Source organism: Anastrepha obliqua, chromosome 1 (genome assembly GCF_027943255.1).
Source record: "Anastrepha obliqua isolate idAnaObli1 chromosome 1, idAnaObli1_1.0, whole genome shotgun sequence".
NCBI lineage: Eukaryota > Metazoa > Arthropoda > Insecta > Diptera > Tephritidae > Anastrepha > Anastrepha obliqua.
The window spans coordinates 27,041,320-27,065,327 of record NC_072892.1 but is presented as its reverse complement, the minus strand read 5'-3'; the positions used below and the strand labels follow the sequence as shown (position 1 = coordinate 27,065,327).

The window sequence follows — 24,008 nt, the reverse complement described above, 5'->3', positions numbered from 1 at the left end:
CCTTCTGGGAAATATGAAATTATGCTGCTGTATGTAGACTTGACTCCTTCACTCCTTAGCCAGTGCTCGGCTAACGTTGCAGCGACTAATTTGGCTATCAGAGAAGTTTTTTTGCTTGTATGTATGTATGAAAAAATTTTTCTTTGAAATTTGTTGAATGATAGTTTTTAGGCCAACAAAAGCAATTCTACGTATCATGCCACTATTATGAAGCATATGAGTCCAACGATTGATTCTGAGCAACAAGACGGAAAGCGCCTTAAGAATAATTTATTGTTAATGTTAAAATATTCAGCTCAGTCTGTAGGATGGCTGAATCAGTAAGCTAGATATACACGAGGCAACCGTTGAAGCAACGGGTTGCAGCAACGTGTTGCCTTTGCTTAAGAAACACGTTGCGACCGTTGCTTCAATCTCAGTATTGTGTATAACTGTGGTGCAGGAAAGGTACAAGCGGAAGATAGTAAAATTAAATTTTTTAAATGATCGACGAAATACGTAAAATTACTTCTCTTATTATAATTGACGAGCTTTTGTACGAAAATGAGGAAGAAGAGATGCAACAAAAGAAGAGAAAGAAAATTTGGTCCAAAAATTGGCTTTTAAAAAAAATCGAATTTTCGAACGAGAGGCTGCTGAAAGAACTAAAGGAAAATGAGCCAGCGGACTATAAAAATGACATGAGGATGGACGAAGCCCTGTTTAGAAAATTGTTGGACTTCGTAAAGGCTAAAATAACGAAACAAGATACTATAATGAGAGAGGCAATATCAGCAGAAATTAGACTGGCAATAACTTTGCGGTATCTTGCAATAGGAACCTCTTTTGCGGACTTGAAATTTTTATCAATTTTATTGTATTCATTTTTTAATTGTTCGTATGCTTTTTTTCTAAAATTTTTATTTTTATATTTTTCACTACTTATATCACACAACTCTCTGAAATTTTTATATTCGTTAATAAAATTAACATAATTTTCATTATTTTCAATTGCCATTTTTTCCTTTTTCACTTTATTTTACTCCGCACAAACCTTCTTCTTAGCTTGTTTTCAACGAACTGAACGAGTAAAAGCAGTAAACAATGATACACACGAAGCAACGGTTGCAGCAACCTATCCCAAAAATCAAATTTATTTGATATTTCAGGCAACGGTTGCAGCAACACGAAAATCATTTGGCAACACAGCTACACACGAGGCAACGGTTGCTTCAACATGGCCGAGTTGCTGCAACGGTTGCCTGGTGTGTATTTAGCTTTAGAATTTCTTATTTCACCATAAACTTTTAGATCATCAGCATAGGGAAGAAAATTAGCAAGGAAGAAACACGAACAGATATCATTAATAAACAAAACAAATAACAAAGGTCCTAAGCATACTACGCTGAGGTGCACCAGATGTATCAATAAACTGCCTCGAAACCCCATCAATAACTATTGTGCTGCACCTCTTTATTAAATAGGATCGAATCCCATCAAGGAGAGTCGAATGAAAACCGAGAAATGTCAATTTAGTTACTAAAATCGTATGGGAGATTTTATCGAAGCCTTTAGAGAAATCCGTTTATATTGCGTCAATTTGGTGTCCATCCGCTCTGGAAATCATTTTAAACCGTTTGCGCAAAATTAATGAATTTCTTTTTCCCCAAACTATTATTATGGCAATTGGCGATATGCAAAGCATTTAACTCCGTATAAGCGTGGGATTAGCCAGAAGATGCTTAAGAAACCTGCCAACTCATGAAAAAGTGGTTACTAAGCGTATTCCATGCCGATCATTATTTTATTCGTCTGGCAGAAACATTTGCAATTCTTAAAATGCTTCATAATTTATTGCCATAGTAGTACTTTGGTGAAAACAACCTCCCAACAATCGATGAACGGCAACAAAATACATCCAACTCTGTTTTTACACTGAAGAAAAAAGAAATACATGCGACATATACATAGAAAATTTGGGAGATTAGTATATCCTTCAAAAAATCGTGTAAAATGAAAAACCTCTAAATATTTTCTCAAAAAACCGTGCAGAAGAAGTACTAATGAAATCCATATTACATAAATATTTATAGAACAAAAACAATTGATTTTTATTACAAAAAACAAAAAAGTTAATATTTGAGTAAGAACTCAAATTGAAATTAGGAAAAAAAACAATGTTTTACGCTCTGGACGAAAAATGCTAGATATGTCAGATATGTATGTCCAGTCGGGTCGGGTTTTTTTGAAATTATTAAAGGCTTCTGTTGTTTTTTTCGTTGCAACAAAGTCTGTTATTAGCGACTATTTTTTTGGCTTCTCGAGTTGTTTAAACAACGAGTGGCGCAAAATTAATCACCCTAACGGAAAATTAATAAAATAATACAATTTTTGCAAATGACGTCATATCCGACGCTTGTGCAGTCGCTAGACAGCTGCAGTATAAAAACAGACGAGTAGTGGAGCGCTTAAAGCTCAAAATATACAGTTATGTGAAAAATAATGAGGACAGTTGTATTCACCGTTTTTTGTGTTTGCGAATTCATGTAAAATGAAAGAATTTGTGCTAAAAGAGAGTTGTATAGCAAAGCTTGTAAACGACATTGAGAAATCCCGTTACAATTTGTGTGTCTTTTTCTTTCGTTTAGATAACAAATTATTTTCTTTAAGAAGTGCGCGATTTCTGCTGTGAAAAATAATAAGGACAGTTTTTCGTTTTGGTAAAAATACAGTACTATATTAAAAATTAGAGAGACTTGTTTTTTTTAAGTAACTGCGTAAAACAAATTCACAGCTTCACATTAATTGCTAAATAAATTGCAATTTTGTAACTTTTTAGGCAAATATGGGTAGAAATATGCACTGCGGCCACGCTACTAGAAATAATATTAAAAATTTAAGTAAAAGCAGAAATTCATACAGAAAAATTGCACAAATGCTCGGTATTTCAAAAACGATGGTCGAAAATGCTATTAAATGGATTCCCAAGCATGAAACCCGTGGTAGAAAACCAAAAATTACACCTACTATAAAGAGAAGTATTATTCGATGCGTAAAAAAAGATCCATTTATAACATCTAAACGAATAAAAAATGATTTAAACATTGACGTTGACACATCAACGATTCGAAAAACACTCATCGGTGAGGAATTGAGAGCCCGTAGTGCGGGAAAAGTGCCATTGTTATCCAAAGAGAACATAAAACAAAGATTACACTTTGCTAAAGAAAAATCGGGTAGCATTCTGTAGTCCGATGAAACAAAAGTAAACTTGTTTTCTTCTGATAGTGGTGTCCACCATGTAAGAAGGCCTATCCATCAAGAATTCAATCCAAAATATACTTTAAAGACGATCAAACACGGTGGTGGTAGCATCAGGGTATGGAGGCCATTCTCTTATTATGGTGTGGGTCATCTATATCGCATCCAGAACATAATGAAATCGGCTGATTACATTGAAATTTTGAAAAATACAATGCTGCTGTATGCCAAAGAAGATATGCCACTCATATGGGTCTTCCAGCAGGATAGTGACCCAAAACATACGGCAAAGTCCACAAAGAAGTGGTTCCACCAAGTTGCGACCAGCTTTGGAATCTTATTCAGGATGCGTGGAACGCAATACCGGTACATGTTTGTCAAAATTTGGTCGACTCAATGCCTAGAAGATGTGCTGCTGTTCTGGATAACAAAGGATCCGCAACAAAGTACTAATATGGCACTAAGGCTTTATGCAACAATATTCAGTTAAAATATCTATTTAGTTTTACTTAAGTTATTTATAACTTTAAGATTTCATGAAGTGTCCTTATTTTTTTCACACGTTAAACTACATATATAAATTCATATAAAATCACAAAAAAAAAAAAAAACAAAATATATTATAGGAATAGGAAAAATTTTGTTATTAATCTTTTTTCTACCGTTTAAGAAAAAATAAATCGTTTAAAAAAGAAAGAATTTTCGATTTTTTATTCGATTGTAAATATAATGTAAGTTTGGGTAGGCACTGCCCCTATTATTTTTCACATAACTGTACTTATAGATGCGCATCACTCGAAATAATTGTTTTTCAGTAAAAAAAAATGATTCAAAAACTAAATGGGATGATTATTCCTATGCCACCTTGTACAATGCTTGTTATCCAGCCAGACATGGCCTATAGATGACCTGGAAATGTTAATGCCCAGTCGGACTTGGTTGGCTCTAAAATGTATATACTTATTGCTTTTACCTTACATGACAGATTTTTAGTTAATAATTGTATAATTGTAAGAATTACGTTTTGTTTTGAAGAACATTTTTTGTTTTGAGATTCGCGCAAGAACGTGTATAAAAATTTGTTAGTGAACCGTGTTATTTCAAAATCGTGTAAAAAAGTAAAGGGCTTTATGAATCCTAAAAGGTGCCGGCACCTTTTATGTACCCTTTTGTAGTTCCTCTCCTCCTTTTAATGCGTTTCCTCATTCAAATATTCACAATTATATGAGACCAAATTATAATATTTGAAGCCAATTTTTGTATAAATATGTTATATTATGAGTTCAATGTACATACATACATACATACATAAATATGTTCAATAAATACGAAGTATGTGTATTCTTATACCGATGTACATACATACATACATATGTACATATGTATATCAAGTTCTTTTTGGTGTAATTTCTTTGCCTACGTTAGCTGTGGGTTGGACGCACTCGAGTTCATAAGTTTCCATATCAATAATTCATAGCACACACTACCACAAAATTTTTTACATTTCACAAAATTTTTTTTTAATTGTTTTTATTACTTAGTGAATAAACATACGTATATAGCATGTTTGCAATTTCTGTTTGATTCAATTGAAAGTGCCCATATGGTGAATGTGTATTGCTTTTCTCGGCTATTCGATAGCGCCATCGTGCGTAAGCGGCGTGAAATGTTTGGAATACAAATAAACTTTCGTATATCCGCATATGCAAATACGTATGCACTTGTTTAGTAAATACAAATCGATGTTTTAGCCATAAATTTAGGAAATGTTTATTGCTCTTCAATACGGGAAATTTATTGAAATACTCGTGAAATAAAATAAAATATATTAATACAAAAATCAAATAAATAAAATAAAGTAAAATTAAAAAAATTAAGTAGAATAAAAGTAAACCAAAATGAAATGGAATCAAATAAAATAAAAAAAAAAAAAAATAAAATTAAAAACGATATGAATAATAATAAAATTAACAAAATAACATAAAATAAAAAAAATTAAGTAAAATAAAATTAAGCGAAGTGAAATAAAATCACATAAATAAAATAAAGTAAAATTAAAAAATGAAGTAAAATAAAATAAAGCAAAGTGAAATAAAATCAAATAAAATTAAAAAAAAAAAAAAAAAGTTAAGTAAAATAAAATAATGCAAAGTGAAATACCTAAAATCAAATAAAACTAAAAAAAGTAAAATAAAATAAAGTGAAGTGAAGTGAAATAAAATGAAATTAATAAAATAAAGTTAAAAATAAAATAAAATAAAACAAAGTAAGATTAACAAAAAATATGAGTAATAATAAAATTAAAAAAATTAAAAATAAAATAAAAAAAAACAAAGCAAAATAAAATCAAGTCAAGTAACATTAACTCAAATAAAATTTAGAGAAAAAGAAAAATTTATATAAAGTGTAATAAGATTAAACAAAATAAAATAAAATTTAAACATAAAAGTCTAATGATTTAAATTTAAAATAATAATAAAAAACAAAAATAAAATCGTATACTTAGTTTTGCCATAAATTCTTTGACAAAGTAAAATAAAATAAAGTAAAATTTAAAAAAATATGAATAATGATAAAATTAAAAAGAAAATAAAATACGATAAAAAAATTAAGTAAAATAAAATAAAGTGAAGTGAAATAAAATCAAATAAAATTAAAAAAAAAGAAAAAAAAATTAAGTAAAATAACATAATGCAAAGTGCAATACCTAAAATCAAATAAAAGTAAAATAAAATAAAGTGAAGTGAAGTGAAATAAAATGAAATAAATAAAATAGAGTTAAAAATAAAATAAAATAAAATAAAATAAAACAAAGTAAAATTAACAAAAAATATGAATAATAATAAAATTAAAAAAATTAAAAATAAAATAAAAGAAAACAAAGCAAAATAAAATCAAGTCAAGTAACATTAACTCAAATAAAATTTAGAAAAAAAGAAAAATTTATATAAAGTGTAATAAGATTAACCCTTAGCCACCTAACGTGTATTCCAGTAACACATCCACCTAACGTCGGTCATGGTGACCGCTTGGGTTTAAGTACTATTAACAAGGTTAAAAAGTCATAAATTGGCAAAAAATTAAACCACATTAAGTTCTTTAGTTGTTTTTATTTCAAATTGTTTTAATAAATTCTTAAAATTAACATTTTTTTCTTTTTATTATTATTAATCAAAGTTCACTTACAAATATTTCAACAAATTATAGGTTCTTTATTAAACTGAGAGCTAAGCAATAACAATCAATGAGATCAATATTTTTTTAATTATTTTAGTAACTTAAGTATATAACCTCTTATATAAAACTATCATTGGCACAATCAAATCACAATCATTACAAAATTACAGCCCCCTAACATTTACAATTTGTCGCGGCAGCTTATACACATTTTTTGAGAACATTCAACGCAAATTGGATTTTTGCACTGAAAACACAAATGGAATGTTTTACGTTTTTTTTTTGGGTCACACGTTGAGCAAGTTTGCGTGTTTCTAATTTATCAGAGCTGCCTGCCGAAAATGATCTTGGTTCTTCATCTATTTTGAGAACCCGGCGAATAGCATTCTGAAGATCCCTCTGCAATCCAAACTGGTTCACTCGACGTCTCAAATGAGGTTCGATAAGTTCTTTAGCCAGTTGTTTCATGAAATTCAGTCTGGGCACCTTTCTCTGAGCTTGGTTCATGTTGCTGATGATGTATGAATTTGCCGCAGATACATCCAGCATTCTGTAGAACACTGCCATTGGCCAGCGCTGTGTGCGTCGAGAAGTTGAATAAATGGCACATTTCTGATCTAATGTATCGACGCCTCCTTTGGTGCTATTATAGAAAGTGATCATTTCTGGCTTTTGTTTTTGTGGATCAATGGTTGGCATATGATGCATGCTGGAGAGAACAAGCACGGATTTGTTTTGCTTTGGTACATAAGACACCAATGTTGCATCTGACGTAAATCCAAAAATCGAAGAGCCAACGCCTCGGTGACGGCTAGGTAGAAATTGGGGAGGTACTTCCCTTTTATTTTTTTTAAGGGTCCCTAAGTGTCAGCTGTTTTTGCTTCAGGATTTTCATTAGCTCTACTGAAGTAAACCAGTTATCAGTCGTAACATTTCTGTGGGTTCCTTCAATCGATGCAATCAGTCGCAAAATTGATTGCGTGGGTTTGTTCAGTCGTTGGTATTCATCGGGCAAGCCTTGGCTATCTGAGTCTTTTCCCAAGTATATGTAGCCATCAACAAGATATCCATTTCTGGCGTCAGTCATGCACATAATTTTTAATCCATATTTGTTGGGTTTTTTCGGCATGTACATTTTGAAGCCGCATCTCCCACGGAAAGCCACCAACATCTCGTCAATACAAGCGTAACTGCCAATTGAACAAATTGCAGTTTTGTATCAGCTTACCAAACAGCTGAGATATAGGTGCAGCTTTGTCAGTGCTACGGCGTTCATCTCTGGTGCTCGCATCATCAAATCGAAGGCAATTCAGCAGTATTTCAAACCTGTTCTTGCTCATTATACAACGATAAATCTCTCTTCCTGTGCCATCTGTGCTGTACCAACATGTGTAATGTGTGTGGTTTTCTTTGAAAATTGCGGTATAGTACAACATACCGATCAAAGCTTTTAGCTCCATTACGTCGAGGTCATGAACACATGTCTGATTTTGATAGTTTGGTCTTATCTTGATAATTTTTTCGTTTGTATACTTAACAATTTCTTCTAACATATCATCAATGAAAAATAACTGCCAAATATCGGATGGTTTTGTATTTCTGTTCAAAACATCTCTGAAGTTCCTTTTCAATCCTGGAGGTTGATGAATGATGTTGTGTTGCAAAGTCCTCGATCGCGAAACTGGAGGTCGGCTCGACCAACGGAACCGATTTTTTCCGAAATAGTTTCGGTATCTTGCCAATGGAACATCGTCATCTGAAGATTGATCATCAACTGGCACATCACCATCATCATTATTTTCACATAACTCGTCAACATCAAATTCAGAGTCTGATTGACACTCACTTTCAATCACGTGGTCTAAAGGTACATCTTCTACGTCACTGCAGTCTTCATTTGGCAATTCCGGCTCGTCCCTTTGATCCTCAGCATCTGAGTCACTCTCTTCTAACCATCTACAGATATTTCGATCACGTTGAGACATGCTGAACCCAAAAGACGATAAGAAAATGTTAACACTAAAAGAAACGTAACAACCTAACGTCGGTCACCAGGACCGCATACGATATATATTTACCTGATTCTTTTCACTGCGCGCACGTGTTGCTTGGCCGAGCGCAGAGCGCAAACTGAAGAGGGAGGAGAAAAGGTACACAGAGTCACAGGCGTGGGGCCCGCGTAGTAACGGAAATATTTGAAAAAATAGATCGCTCAGAGTCACCGTGACCGACGCTAGGTGGTTAAGGGTTAAACAAAATAAAATAAAATTTAAACATAAAAGTCTAATGATTTAAATTTAAAATAATAATAAAAAACAAAAATAAAATCTTGTACTTAGTTTTGCCATAAATTCTTTGACAAAGTAAAATAAAATAAAGTAAAATTTAAAAAAATATGAATAATGATAAAATTAAAAAAAGAAAATAAAATACGATAAAAAAATTAAGTAAAATAAAATAAAGTGAAGTGAAGTGAAATAAAATGAAATAAATAAAATAAAGTTAAAAATAAAATAAAACAAAACAAAGTAAAATTAACAAAAAATATGAATAATAATAAAATTAAAAAAAAGTAAAATAAAATCAAGTCAAGTAACATAAACTCAAATAAAATTTAGGAAAAAAGAAAAATTTATATAAAGTGTAATAAGATTAAACAAAATAAAATAAGATTTAAACATAAAAGTCGAATGATTTAAATTTAAAATAATAATAAAAAACAAAAATAAAATCTTATATTTAGTTTTACCATAAATTCTTTGACAAATATTTTAATGCATATGGCGAGAAAAAATTCACAGAAAAAAGTTCGGTTATTTTTGCTTTTGTTCGAATGCATTTTCTACTCAGTTTCGTGGCAAATTTCCTTGTTAACAATGGAGTGGGGAGCTAAGGAAAATAGCATTGCAGTGACTGCATTACAAAAGTGTGGTAAAAGTGCAAGTGAGATTTACGAATTGCTGAAAAAACTTAATATATCGAGAATGTTTGTTTACCGCACGATCAAACTCAATTAACTTTTCCCAAACGTCTGAAGTGACAGGCAGAAAAAAAGTGGTCGTCTTCGCGCGGTTAGAACCAGTGCAGCCATAAAAGCCGTTCGAGAAAGAATTCGCATAAATCCCCTTAGGAAGCATAAAATCATATCCTGGGAAATGAATGTATCGACCAGATTCATGTCAAGACTAATTAGAGGTGCTCTTCACATGAAAGCCTTCCGCCGCTCAACTGGTCATCTTTTAACAACGCACTTGAAGAAAATTAGATTCGACATGCATCAGCTTCTTCAGTGGCTCGCAGCCAACGGCCATGAAAATATTTTTTTCACAGATGAGACAATTTTCACTGTTGAAGAAGTTTTTAATAAGCAAAACGACAAAAGCTATGTTAAAACTTCTAAAGACGCAAAAAATGTTGTTCCACTGGTTCAGCGTAGCCTCCGTAATGGTTTGGTGGAGAGTGTCTTGCAAAGGTGTTACATTTCTTCATTTCTGCAAAAAAAGGGTTAAAATTGGGCCAAAATGTACGAGGAAGATGTCTAAAACGGCGTGGTGAAGCAGTTGAGCAGTACCCTCATCAATGGAGAGCGTTGACTCTTCCAACAAGATTCCGCTATAGCCCATAAGGCAAAAACCACCCAACAGTGGTTAAAAAACAACATTCCTGATATTCCTGGGCTTATAGCCGCAGAAGATTGGCCGTGTGGAAGTCCAGATCTGAATCCATTGGACTACAATTGTGATCAGAATTGAAGAGGATGGCCTTACAGAAATTTGGAGAGTCTCAAAAAATCTTTGGTTCGAGCAGCGACGTCAATATCCATTTAAACCGTGCGTGCTGCAGTAGCTGAATGGCCTAATCGTTTGAAGGTACGCAAATGGAATATAAGAAAATGGTGACCATTTCGAATGAAAAGTAAATTTTTTGTTTAATATTTATGATTAAGTAAAACTAATTTCGTTAAAAAAAGTATTATAATTTCATATCTATAACGGACTTGACTTGTAACAGAACTTATGGCAGGACTAAGTATATAAAAATATCAACAAAATAAAAACAAAAATAGTAAAAAAATAATAGGACTATGAATAAGTTCCTTGCGGTTTTACAACAGATGGCGTAACTTGATTATTATTCCATCGATCCACATTTCCAAAGATTCATTGGAGAGCTACTGTCGTAAGGCACAAACGTCAGTATAAGTTTTTTATTTGAAGCGTAAACAACAATATTTTTACCACACTTGAAAATGTCGAATTTCGTGCCAAATAATGTGTTTTTGCGGGGAATTTTTTAATATGAAGAAAAAAGCAGCCGAAAGTCATCGTATCTTGGTGGAAGTTTATGGTGAGCATGCTCTAGCTGAGCGAACGTGCCAGAAGTGGTTTGCACGCTTTAAAAGTGGTGATTTTGGCTTGGAAGACGACGAACGCGAGGGTGCGCCGCCAAAGTTCATGGATACCGAATTGGAGGAATTGCTCGATCAAGATCCGGCTCAAACGCAAGAAGAGGTTGCAAAAACTTTGGGAGTTGATCAATCAACCATTTCCAAACGTTTAAAAGCCATGGGAATGATCCGAAAGGTAGGCCATTGGGTGCCGTATGAATTGAAGCCAAGAGACGTTGAACGCCGTTTTATGGCATGCGAACAACTGCTTCAACGGCACAAAAGAAAGGGTTTTTTGCATCGAATTGTGACTGGCGATGAAAAGTGGGTCCATTACGACAATCCAAAACGTCGGGCAACGTATGGATACCCTGGCCATGCTTCAACATCGACGTCGGCGCAGAATATTCATGGCCTGAAGGTTATGCTGTGTATCTGGTGGGACCAGCTGGGTGTTGTGTATTATGAGCTACTGAAACCGAATGAAACGATTACGGGGGATGTCTACCGATGACAATTGATGCGTTTGAGCCGAGCACTGCGAGAAAAACGGCCGCAATACGCCGATAGACACGACAAAGTTATTTTGCAACATGACAATGCTCGGCCACATGTTGCACAAGTGGTCAAAACATACTTAGAAACGCTCAAATGGGATGTCCTACCCCACCCGCCGTATAGTCCAGACCTTGCGCCATCCGATTACTATCTCTTCCGATCGATGCAACATGGCCTGGCTGACCAGCACTTCCGTAATTACGATGAAGTCAAAAAATGGATCGATTCGTGGATTGCGGCAAAACCGACCGAATTTTTCACAAAGGGAATCCGTGAATTGCCAGAAAGATGGGAAAAAGTAGTAGCAAGCGATGGACAATACTTTGAATATTAAATTTGTAACCATTTTACGTCAATAAAGTTTCAAATTTCGAAAAAAAACCGCACGAACTTAACCATAGTCCTATTAAGATAATATAAAAAAGTAAAACAGAGTAAAGTAAAAGATAATCAGATAAAAAAACATAAAAGGAAATGCAATAAAACAGAACAAAATAAAATAAAATGTGAATCAAATGATTTTTTATTTGTGTTTACCGCCAATTCGAATGCAGTTTGAATGAATAAAATTTACAATTACTGCTGTCAGGTGCGAAGATGTTTGGAAGATCGACGAGTCCAAAGCATCGCAGCCGAAGGTGTGTGGAGTGGAAACAGCAAAATGGGATTGGAATGTGGGATTGGTGACCTTCACAGTTGCCTGATGCCAAGCCTCTTGAAAATACATACATATGCGGGCAATAGGAAAACAAATATGAAGGCATTATAGCCAATGGTGAATATATTGCGTATAATAAATATTAGGCCTCTTATTTTCGCCAAGTGTTAGGAAGTGGCGAATAGATGAAACAACTGGTATAAATCTTGGCAATGCGGGAATACAGCTGCCTTAAGGGGTTACATACGTCCAGAATTTTCAAAAAATCGATTTTTTTCGTTATTTCAAAAGTATAGTATCTTAAGAATATACTGTGAAATTTTCATGTGGAAATTTCCAGTATTATAGCTTCTACAGCCCATTAACTAAGTAGAGAGCGGTCCGCGCGAATTATATACATATTTAAAGTGAAACAGTGAGTAGTTTGCAGAAAACATGACTTTAATCTTCAACGTCAACTTAAGACTAATCTGGACATTCTAAAATAAATTGCTTATTACCTAAAACAAAGCTGCATTTTATGAACAGTTAAACAAAAAGCATCACGCCACCTAAAAGCTCAGTTGCAATTGTATTTTTCCATCCAACATTCATGTTTACCATTTGTTGTTACTAAAACTATTAAATTTAGGTTCCCTAACATTGTTTTTCCATTAACAGCTCTTAACATTTAACTTCTTAATATTCAACATCGTTTATATTGTTTAACATTTGTTTAACATCACTATTGTGTTATTGTCATGTTAATAACATTAGCTCTGTTATTAACAGAGGCTTATACATAACTCGCGCTCCTCTACCTCACACTTTTTTTCGAAACTACTTTTTCCGGCATGGTCTGCATGATAACTCATAGTTTTTAATATTTTTTGATGCGGTTTTTTTTTAATATTCAAAAGTGTTTTCTCTATAGATTTGATTTTTGATATTTTTATTAAAAAATTTTATAAACATAGTTAAAGTATGACATTTATGACGTAAAACGCATACTTTTTTTTAAATGCGTAAGTTGCAAAATTTTTCGAAAATCAAAAATCCGGCTCGACTATAATTACAACTTTATTTTGCTATAATAGATCCGTCAACATTTCGAGAAGAAATGATGCAGACCGTGAAGCAACTTTTTTTCAATGTACTTTGGGTCACGTGATTTTTTATATACTAATATTTGTTGGCGGCCGCCGTAGCCGAATGGTTGGTGCGTGACTACCATTCGGAATTCACAGAGAGAATGTAGGTTCGAATCTCGGTGAAAGATCAAAAAGAAGAAAACGTTTTTTCTCATAGCGGTCAACCTCCACAGGCAATGGCAAAACTCCGAGTGTATTTCTGCCATGAATAAAAGCTCCTCATAAAAAAAATATCTGCCGTTCGAAGTCGGCTTGAAACTGTAAGTCCCGTAGGAGGAGGAGCTTGGCCAAACACCCAAAAAGGGTGTACGCGCCAATTATATATGTACATATATAATATAATTTTTGTAAAGAAAAATTAAAATAATTTTTTTTATTAAGTTTAAGTACTAATAAATAATGTATATTTTTTTATATTTATTTCTATTGTTATCCCTTCTAAAAAAGTTTTTTGTTTTACCGCATTTTTGGCCCTGCTGGACGTATGTATGTAACCCCTTAAATTACATTTGCTTGTAAAATAGTGAGTTATACCACTTTAATGAGGTATAACCATCCTCGCTAGTGGGGAATCTTACTCGATAACTTTGTTGTTGCTTGCACATGCAAATGTTTCGTCAAGTTAATCGAGCATAGAGAGAGCGATCAGAGAAATAGTGAATAGAAGGCGCCTATCATAAGCACACAGAATGCAGTTTGTTAAAATCGAATTGGTTAAGTAGTTTCATATAGAGCACACACTTCGCCGTATGGTACGACGAAAGTCAAACGAAGAGCTGCGAATCGAAAACCTTACATCGTTTGTTAAGCACGGCGGATGACTAACGTAGTGGCCATCCACATCGCATCGACATCGAAAACTGATGAAAAATTCAATAAAGTGAAAGAAAAGTTGATCAATAAGCGCAAAATAACCATCAGATAGCTGACAGAGGACTTGAACATTACTTATGGATCCTTATAGGACATTGTAGTTGATGAGTTGAGTTTATGCAGTGTTGCTGCAAAATTGGTCCCAGCATTTGGTTGCATCTGAATTACATGCAAAAAAAGGATCGCTTGATATCGCCAAAGACATGATTTTTAAGGCGGAATCGGACCTAACATTCATCAGACGCATGATTACTGGAGACGAGACGTAGGTTTATGAGCACGATACGCAATCCAGACATCAGGCGAGTAGGCGGAGAGCTCCTGATGAACCAATGCCAAACAAATCACGTTGTTTTTAGCCTAAAAATAAAGGGATACTTACGGTTTTTATGGATTACAACGTTATTGTGCCCCACGAATTTTTGCCAGAAGGTCAGACAATTAATAAACACTATTACATGCAGAAAAAGAAATTATTTGTGGGAAAACAACGCGTGGATTTTGCACCATAATTAAGCCCAATCGAAGTGGCATTATTATCTGTGAATTTCCGACCATGAAACGAATACCCTCCAACAGCGATCGAATTCACCTGATATGGCTCCCTGCGATATCTTTTCTCTTTGATCGAGTCAAAAAACCACTACAGGGAGCGCGTTTTAATCGAAAATCGAAGACGGCTCTGATGGCTATATACTATAAATTGAGTTCCAGAAACATTTCGAGAGCTGAATCAAACGCTTACATAAGTGCGTTGCAGTTGATGGGGAGTACTTTGAAGGAGATAATATCACTTTTGAGGAAGAAACTTGAATTCTGAATTATTATGAATATATTTTCGTTTTTGATGAAGGTGGTAGTCCGGACAGGCCAACTTCAGAAATACTAGTAGCTTAAGAACTTAGTTGATGGTATCTTAAAAGAGAGAACTCAAAGCTTTTAGTTGAACGGCTGATGGCGCACTGTTTCTTGGCAGTACATGTATCAAAACTGGGCTTTATAAGACACAAAAAGTGTAGAAAATGCAAACTTTAGTAGGACTAGGTGCTTTCTCAGCACTCATCAGACTTAGGCTATTCAATTTAGTATTAGACTTGTAGTAGGCCATCGACAAAGTATTGATACGACTACTAATTCGACGAGCGGACATTAATGTTTTCCGACGTGGCTGCTGGTAAAGGAAACCGGGGTTAATAAGGACACACCAGCCCATCAGACATACGCAAATAAATGGTATAAATGTTCTGCAAGGATGAGTTGGCGCTGCTTTCTGACTCCTGAAAATCAGCTCAATTAATGCAAATCAAGTTAATTGGACGTGTTGGAAACTTACATAAATATTTGTTCCCCAACTTGTTGTCATATTTCTATCTACTTTTTAAATTTATATCTACAATCGAATTTCACACCCATGTTTTCTCTTTGTATAAAACTTAATTTACTTGACTGAATCCTCCAATGTGGAATATCTTGCCAGCAAGATTCTTTTTAAGTGGCACATCAAAATCAGATTGAAAGTTTGCAAACAAAAAATTAACACCAAAACCAAAAACAAACAAAAGTAACAAAGGAAATTTCACATGTATGCATGCACGTGTGCGAACAAAAACATGTGACATACTTTCAGGCGCATGGCCTAGCAAAATAACCACAAATCGACTTTTGATGTTTTTATGGAGCACGAGACGTGGCGGCTCCGCGCGGGAAGCGATGGAAACAGTGCATTTCACGCGATAAAACCAAAAGTACGACTGCAACGCTCCAGTGAGGCGGAATAGGCGGATAGGCTGATGCAGACATACTAGGGTTATTGCGTATTTTACAGTTTCTAAAAATGTGCTTTCGCATGCAAATATGAAAAACTCAGACAATCCAGTAGTCGTTAACTTTTGATAGCTTCGGTAGGTTAAGACAACATTTTAAGCAATTTACTGTTGTTCAAAGCGGCAGGCTAATCTCCTACCCTGTCAGAAATCAAAATAGATTAGCGAAACCAGCGCAAGACTGAGTCTTGTCGAGGCCCTGTGCTCCGAGAGGAGTGAACAAGGAAAAAAAAACTGCTGTTCATACCATTAATTGAATCGAATAAAAAGGGTGCATCTTGGTTGGCAGTTACAATTCCACGACCTTTCGGGCAGCATCATACAGCAAATAAAGCGTATCATCATCATCATAGTTCTTCGAGCTCCGTTACGAAGCATAGGGCAAAAGTAAAATTTTTCCACTCCGTTCTGTTCCCTCGCTTTGCTTTTACTTGCTACCACGCGGGATTTTGTTCCCAGCTTTTATTTCATTTGCGATACAATGGTGCCATGAGCCCCTAGGACTGCCTCGGTTCCGCTGACCCTGGGGATTCCAGTGGAATTAAAGCGAATGACTTTTTAGGATTACAAACATATTCAGGGATTTGTTTAAGGGTGGGTACATGGAGTATCCGATTTCTTACAAGGAAAGGCTCTTCAGCCGGCTTGTTAATCTTCTCGACTGCTACCGCCATCATCCAGGAGAGGAGTCCAGTTGCCTTGTAAAGGAGCGGGAATACAGTTTTGGATCCATGGTGGGAGAGATTTCGCCGACTACGGTATTCCATCTTGTGGGAAGGGAACGATGGCACAACTCAAATTTCATTAATTGAGCTCTGGAAGCGAGTTTATCAAAATCATGTTTAGATGGTCAAGAAGCGGGTAATGGATTCCATTGTCAAATATTTTGCTTTCATGAATAAAATGTCGCACGACTTCTTTGAGTCAAAAAAGGTAGGTTATATGTAATAGTAGGTTAGGTAGGCAAAGTAAAGGTAGGTTGTATAAGCAGAGATCCTAACTACGGTTTAGCTTATTGTCTTGTTAAAGCTCAAATTCATAAATAGCCCAATATATAATAGCCGCTAACTGCATAATCCTGCTGCATGAGAGCTACATAATCGGCCTTCGATTGTATCTTGTTGTCAGAGAACCTGAGAAAATGATTTGTATGACAAAGAAATCGGTTGCTTTTAAAACGATCGACTGGAGTAACCCGAGTTACTTGTAGGTAGTAGAAATTCAATAAAAAATTTTTGATAAAACGGAAAGGCGTAAGTTTGCGCGGCCTCACTTCCGATGCTCGAAGGCATTTCTTAGACTGTCTTCTCCTGCAGCATGGCCAGCTCGCTGTTCTAATGGAGACGCACACGTGTGGATGAGAATTCTGGCAATCAAGTTTTCCCATAGGGGTCGTGGAGATGGGAAAATCGATTATATTATTATTTTTTCCACTGCAACGTTCTAGTTACGGCATAGATTTAGATTTATTGGAGGTTTGCACCTCGACCTCATGGTCTTTTGTGCCTTCTACTCATCACAGTACCTCATCCAAACCCAGTTCCTGAATTGACGGCTAATTACATCAATACTCATCATGTACTCGTTTGCTTTATTAAAGAGATAAACTGGTTATATTTCTTGGAAAGCGGAACAAGGGTGAACGACGGTATTACAAAGGGCTCTGCGCTATCGAATATATCCTTCCTTGATATGGGCTAAGACAGCCACTCAACCTAACCTAACCTAACTCACTTATTCATACGGCTTGGTATGCGCTTACTAACGGGAATTTGTTTATGTTCTGTGCGATCCACAATAAGGGTAGCCATGCAATATTCAAAAAGGGTGGCCATGGAACATTCAAAATGTTTGTACAGAATCGGTTTAGAAACTGGACTGAGCGCCCTAGTGAGTACATGCGCATGTATGAAATACACGTACTCCTGTGATTGTTCACATATACACATACATACGTACATGCGGATATACGAGTACATACATATTTATAGTATTGTAGAAAATTGGTATGTTAAGAAGTAGAACGGTAGCATACGGCTGAGTGTGCCATATGAGCACAGGCGCAGGGCGAGGATGTCGGCTACATATAAACAAGTGTCATTGCGCCAAATTGTCTGGGTATTCGTCGATTGGTGGCACACTGCCTTCAGAGGATAACAGAACCTACAATGGGTCAAAACGCCCACCACTTTTCTACTATCCTTCCTTTTTGCTGCAAAAACAAAAACAAAACACAAAAAATGGAAAAAGAGAGCTTCGTATAGTATAGAGAAATATTGGTAGTAACTACGTAAGTACGAGTGCCTGAGAGTAACAATTCATGCGAGAGTGCAAGTGAGAGCGTACAAAGCCCTTTTGGCCGCAATGACCTAGTTCCGTTCAAAATTGTTAATGGTAGTTAGAGGATTGCAAAAAGTATACCTATATACATACAAATATGTATGTGTGTTTGTATGAAAACAAAATGCAAAAAAAAACGAAAAAATAAATAAAATGTTCAAAATGGATGTGAGTAAAGAAGATGGTTTGGAAGGATGAATTTATTTGCGGACTGACGTACAATACATATATATGTATGTATGTGTTTATTCAGTTAATTAGACAGCAAATATTATTAGCATAAAATTCAACAGGGACTTGCGAGTCACGCCCTTTTGAAGGTTCATAGAATAGTTTTAATTAAACAAACAAGCGCAGAATATCACATTTTTTACTCTCTTTCGCATCAGCTCGTTTTATTTTTATTTATTTTGTGTTTAGTTGTGAGCAAGAAATATTTTTATTATAATAAAGGGTGATCAATTTAGAGGTATCGGATTTTAAATTGAAATTAAACAACAAAAATTCATATAAATTGGGCAATCTTTATTTCTGTATCTTCATTATTTTTGTGTAGAACCATTCATGGCATTTATTTTTAACACACTTTTATTAGGTCGGGTTGTATGTATGTATGTATGTATGTATGTATGTATGTAACGGAATCTTTGAGCATAATTTTCACTGGCTTCTAAAAATCTGATCGACTTGGAATTTCGCACACCTATCAAGGACCGATGACAATGCAATAATTTGATAAAAGTTTTCCATTATCCTTATTAGGATTGCCAGGATTAATATTTTCTTTTTTTACTTGTGGGCAAAAAGTAAGGTGAATTTGGTTGTAAAATGAAAAATCTTTTTTTATTCTTGTAAATCAATTTCATCCCCTTGAAAATAATCCCCTCTCGATGAAATACACTTATGCCAACGATTTTTCCAATCCCCGAAACATGCCAAATAGTCCATTTCCGGTATAACCATCAGCACCTTCTTCGATTCAGCTTTTATCTCCTCAATCGACTCGAAACGCGTTCCCCGGAGTGGTCTCTTGAGTTTTGTTAATAGCCAGAAGTCACACGGAGCCAAATCAGGCGAATACGGTGGTTGTGGAACGATATGCGTGGAATTTTTGGCGAAATGGTCACGAAGAACGAGTGCAGTGTGAGACGGTGCATTATCGTGATGCAAAAACCAAGAGTTGTTGGCCTATAATTCTGGTCTTTTCAGACGAATTCCTTCACGTAAACGACGCATAACGCTCAAATAATATTCCTTATTAACAGTTTGGCCAGGTGGAAGGAATTCATAGTGCACCACACCACGAAAATCGAAAAAAAACTGGCTAATCGAGTGGGGTAGCCGTTTCTCAGGCTCCCTCCACGAAATAAGTTCTTCATCCCGATTACTTCTTTATCACGGCCGATAACTGCATAGCTTTAGACTCACAGTCGATAAGAAAGGAATTAAATATAACACGAATATATCGAATCATTAATTCACTGACTGCAATGATAACAATAATTTTCATTCATAATAATAGTTTAAAAAAAAAACTAAAAAACACGCTTTTTTGCTAATCGAACTAAAAAGTAGAAAATAAAAAATAGTTTAAAAAAACTAAAAAACACCCTTTTATTGCCAATCGAACGAAAAAGTATAAAATAAATTTTAATGACAAAGAGACCTATAATGAAGTAATAGCAAATCGAACGATCAGTCATAGTCAACTACCTCAGAACAGAATTATAACAAAAATTAAGATACAAATAGAATAATTCAAATTAGAGTTAAAAGATAATCCCTTTCAAATATTGTCCGCAACTGCGCCGTAATTCGGCCATACGTAAACACCAAAGGATTCCTGATGACTTCCCAAACCCAGCTGAACAGAAATTTCACAGTTTGCCATTCTCGGCAATAGCTATCGATGATATCGATAATTCTCATGCAGATAGAAAACACCCTATTACATTCTAAAGCTTCGAATCTTATATAAATTTATAAGACCACTAAAGTTGTACGTAAATATTCTATATACAGTGGTGGCCATATCATATGCAACAAACACAGTATTTACGAAAAATTGTTTGTACTTTACCACTAAACTTTACAGAATGTTGATTGAAAGTTAATTTATTTTAGTTTGGTATGTACACTTTTAATTTATATTTTTAAATTAAACAAAATTAATTCAGATATAAAAAAAAAATGTTACCTTTATAACACAACTTAAAAAGTACGTGGACAAAACAAATGCAACTTTTTGAAAGCTATCGTGAAAAATAGAGAAACTAGTATTTTGTTGCAAACCCATTGCATTTTATGACTTCGGCGCATCGTTTCGGCATTGGCGCAATTAAATTATCAATGGTTTTCATCGGGATCGATTTCCAGGCTTCTTGGAGTTTATTAAAAAGTTCATAGCCATTTCTAATGCTAGTCCTGTCTATCCGCCTGTTAACCAGTTCCCACAAGTTCTCAATCGGGTTGAGATCCGGGGACTGTGGTGGCCATTCCATAACATCAACTTTATTTTCGGTAAACCAAGGCTTTACATATTTTGCCGTGTGCTTCGGATCATTATCCTGTGGGAAGACTCAACGCGCCGGTATTTCCCACTCAGCATATGGCAGCATTACGTCTTCCAAAATATTTTTGTAGCCATAGCGGTCCATAATTCCATTAACTTTATGTAATGGTCCAACTCCATTTGCAGAAAAGCAGCCCCACACCATTATATTGTCTCCACCATGCTTAACCGTTTTCTTGCAATAACGAGGATCATACCGTTTATTCACTGGTCTTCTCACATAAGACATTCCATCACTACCTATCAAGTTAAATTTTGACTCATCGATTAAAGGACTGTTTTCCATTTGCTGATCGGCCCATTTAGATGCTCCTTGGCAAATTTCAAACGCTTTGCCTTGTTCTTCATTGAAATCATAGGTTTGTGTGCAGGACGGCAACCTCGCAGTGAAGCTTTCAAAAGGCGTCTACGCACACTTCTCGTGGATATTTGCAAATTTAAGTCTTTTATTATTTCTCTTGGAACAATTTCAGGATTCTTTTTTGCCAGTTGTACTATCAGGTTGTCTGTCCTTTGGCTGGTTTTGAGTGTGCGCCCTCCTCGGTGAATAACAGCAACCTCTTTTCTTGTAACAAACCTTTTAATTATTCGCGAAATCGTACTTTTGTGTATGCTGTATTTTGCAGATATGCCTTTCTGTGTCATTCCTGTCTGAAAATCTGCAATAATTCTCTTCCGAAGTTCAATTCCAAATTTGTCTCTTGCCATTATCAAAACCGCGAAACTTTATTTAAATAAACACACTAATTTATTTGCAGGAACGGTTGATATTATATTATATGCAGTATACAAGCTATTTTGAGTGACAGATAAACCAAAGACAACGAATAAAGTACCGTTACAATAGTGTTACTTAAACTATTTTGAAGAGTTGCATTTGTTTTGTCCATGTTCTTTTAGGATTGATGTAAAAATGGGAGTCTATCTTCTTTAAGGGAACAAATATTTTTCGTTTGAAAACGTAAAATAAAAATATACATTCGAAACTAATATAATTTCCCACTAAATCAACATTCTGTAAATTTTAATGATAAAATATGTACACATCTTTGCAAATAGGATGATAGTTGCATATGATATGGCCACCACTGTATACCTATTATTCAAGTAAGTAACACATTTAAAAAAAAAACGTATGTAAACCTAAATTATTTTTTATATTCTCATTTTTTGCACTTTAATACATTTTTTTGTAAGTTCTGCCACTCTCTAATGTCAGTTTTCTAAATGTGTTTGTCTCTATAAGTTTTCACATAACTGTATGTTGACATTGCAGATTTATGGTACATATGTACCACCCCAGAGAATGAAAAAACAACAATAAAAATAAAAACATGATTATTAATTTATTTCTGACTTTCCAACAGCTGGTCGCTTATGTGGAAGAATGTACATATATTTAATTATTTTTAGCACTTGTTGTCATTGTTATTTTATAAATTGTATATGTACATAAGAATATGTATGGATATACATACATTCATATATTATACACGTAAATTATTTCATTTTCTATTAAGTTTAGTTGGCATCGATGTTTGGTCGCTTTTTAAAATTCTGATTGCGTGAGAAAATTTCAAAAATAATTACGAAGAAGAGTCACACAACAGAAGTGTAGGAGAATTATGAAATGTATATGTATGTATGCATATATTAAAACTATGATGCATTGTGAATGCGCAACAATGCAATAATAACAAATACGTCCACAAGTACATACATACATGAAATGAGCGCCCAAGCAAGAAACAACAAGGCATCGATATTGTATTGATATTTTAAAATAGATCTTGACTAATAAATACATGTATGTATGTACATTTCCGATGAGATTAATAGGAATGGGAGGAACTTTCGAAGCACGACAATTGGAATGAAATAAGAAAATAATATTGGAAAACATGCACATCATAGTATGAGAGTATGTACAAGCATACCATACTTTTTGAGAGGAAGCTCACACACTCACGCATACACTCGTTCACTTCGGCAAACTGCAATGCTGCTGTGTACGTATGGCAATGTGTGAAATAGGGCGCGTCACACCACGGGGGAAAATGTATGCATGATCAGCGGCGCATAGTAGTAAAATAACAAAGCAAAATAAAAAAAAAAATAAGAAATGGAAAATTAATATGCACATATATTGTAGGTATGATAGCCAAAGGCGTTGAAAAATTGTCATCACCACCGACTCTTTTGAAATGGCTACCGCGACAGTAACAAATGACCGCCTAGTCGCTGCAGAGGAAACGACTTGGCGAACCAATGAAATGTTGGAAATTACGAAATGTGCGTATTCCATTACCATATTAATACAATTATTTTTGGATTTGTAAGTTTTGGACATATTACGTTTGTAATGTCTGCGGCGCGCCGCAGTGATGGTGACGCCACCCACCCATGTAGCTGCCCAACGGCAAGAGCATTTTTTGTGTTTGTTGCTCACAGATGCTATCAGCAGAATACTCACACACAAACAAGCCTGCATCGGGTTGTTGAGAGATGCGCTGGAGTTGATGGCCAGTGTGGAAACTTATTGGTTTTGATGCGATAGAATATTATTTATGCTAAACACAATACACATACACTGTGTTCACATGTATTTGTAAGCACATATAATAAATATTTTCTATAGAAAACGATTTTTCATTGATTAGAAAGCGTTTAAGATTTATTTGATGAAACTTATGTTCCATGCACAACTTTATGCTTCTGCGCTAAAATATTTAAGTCATCGGGGGTTCATATAAATTATTTCCCATATATGTATATATTTTTTCAGGAACTATCTATATACCATACACTGTACTAAGATTGCTTATGGACTCAGGTTTTAACCAATTTTTTCGGTTCTTATGATTTATATAACAGCCGCACTGCCATTAAGTAAAACAGCCACCAGCTAGATATGAAGTTGCTGCAAAACATGGTTTTGTAGCATCTTATTTTGAACAAAAGTTGCCAGATAAAACGAAACAAGTTTTGCATCCGAAAATGCGGTAGATTTCAAGCTTTGTACTGTAGATGTGTAGATCCTCAAATTAAAAAACAAAAAATGCTATAGATCTACCGCTTATTCGGTAGTAATGTGCACACTGTTGATTGCTGCATTTGCGCAAGAAACCGTTATATACAAGTTATACACATACATGCATATGTATGTACACACACATGTATGCACAGTCAAGTCAGTATATGTAGTTTTTATGCTTACGAAATGTGTGCTCCTTATTATTAAACTGAAAAT

General features: G+C 34.7%; 1 protein-coding gene across 1 annotated transcript in view; it reads right to left on the bottom strand.

Annotated features, from left to right (window-relative positions):
- LOC129253449 (CD81 protein) overlaps nt 1-24,008 on the bottom strand; it is a 40,770-nt gene that overhangs the window by 11,068 nt on the left and 5,694 nt on the right. The gene's annotated exons all lie outside the window — the stretch shown is intronic.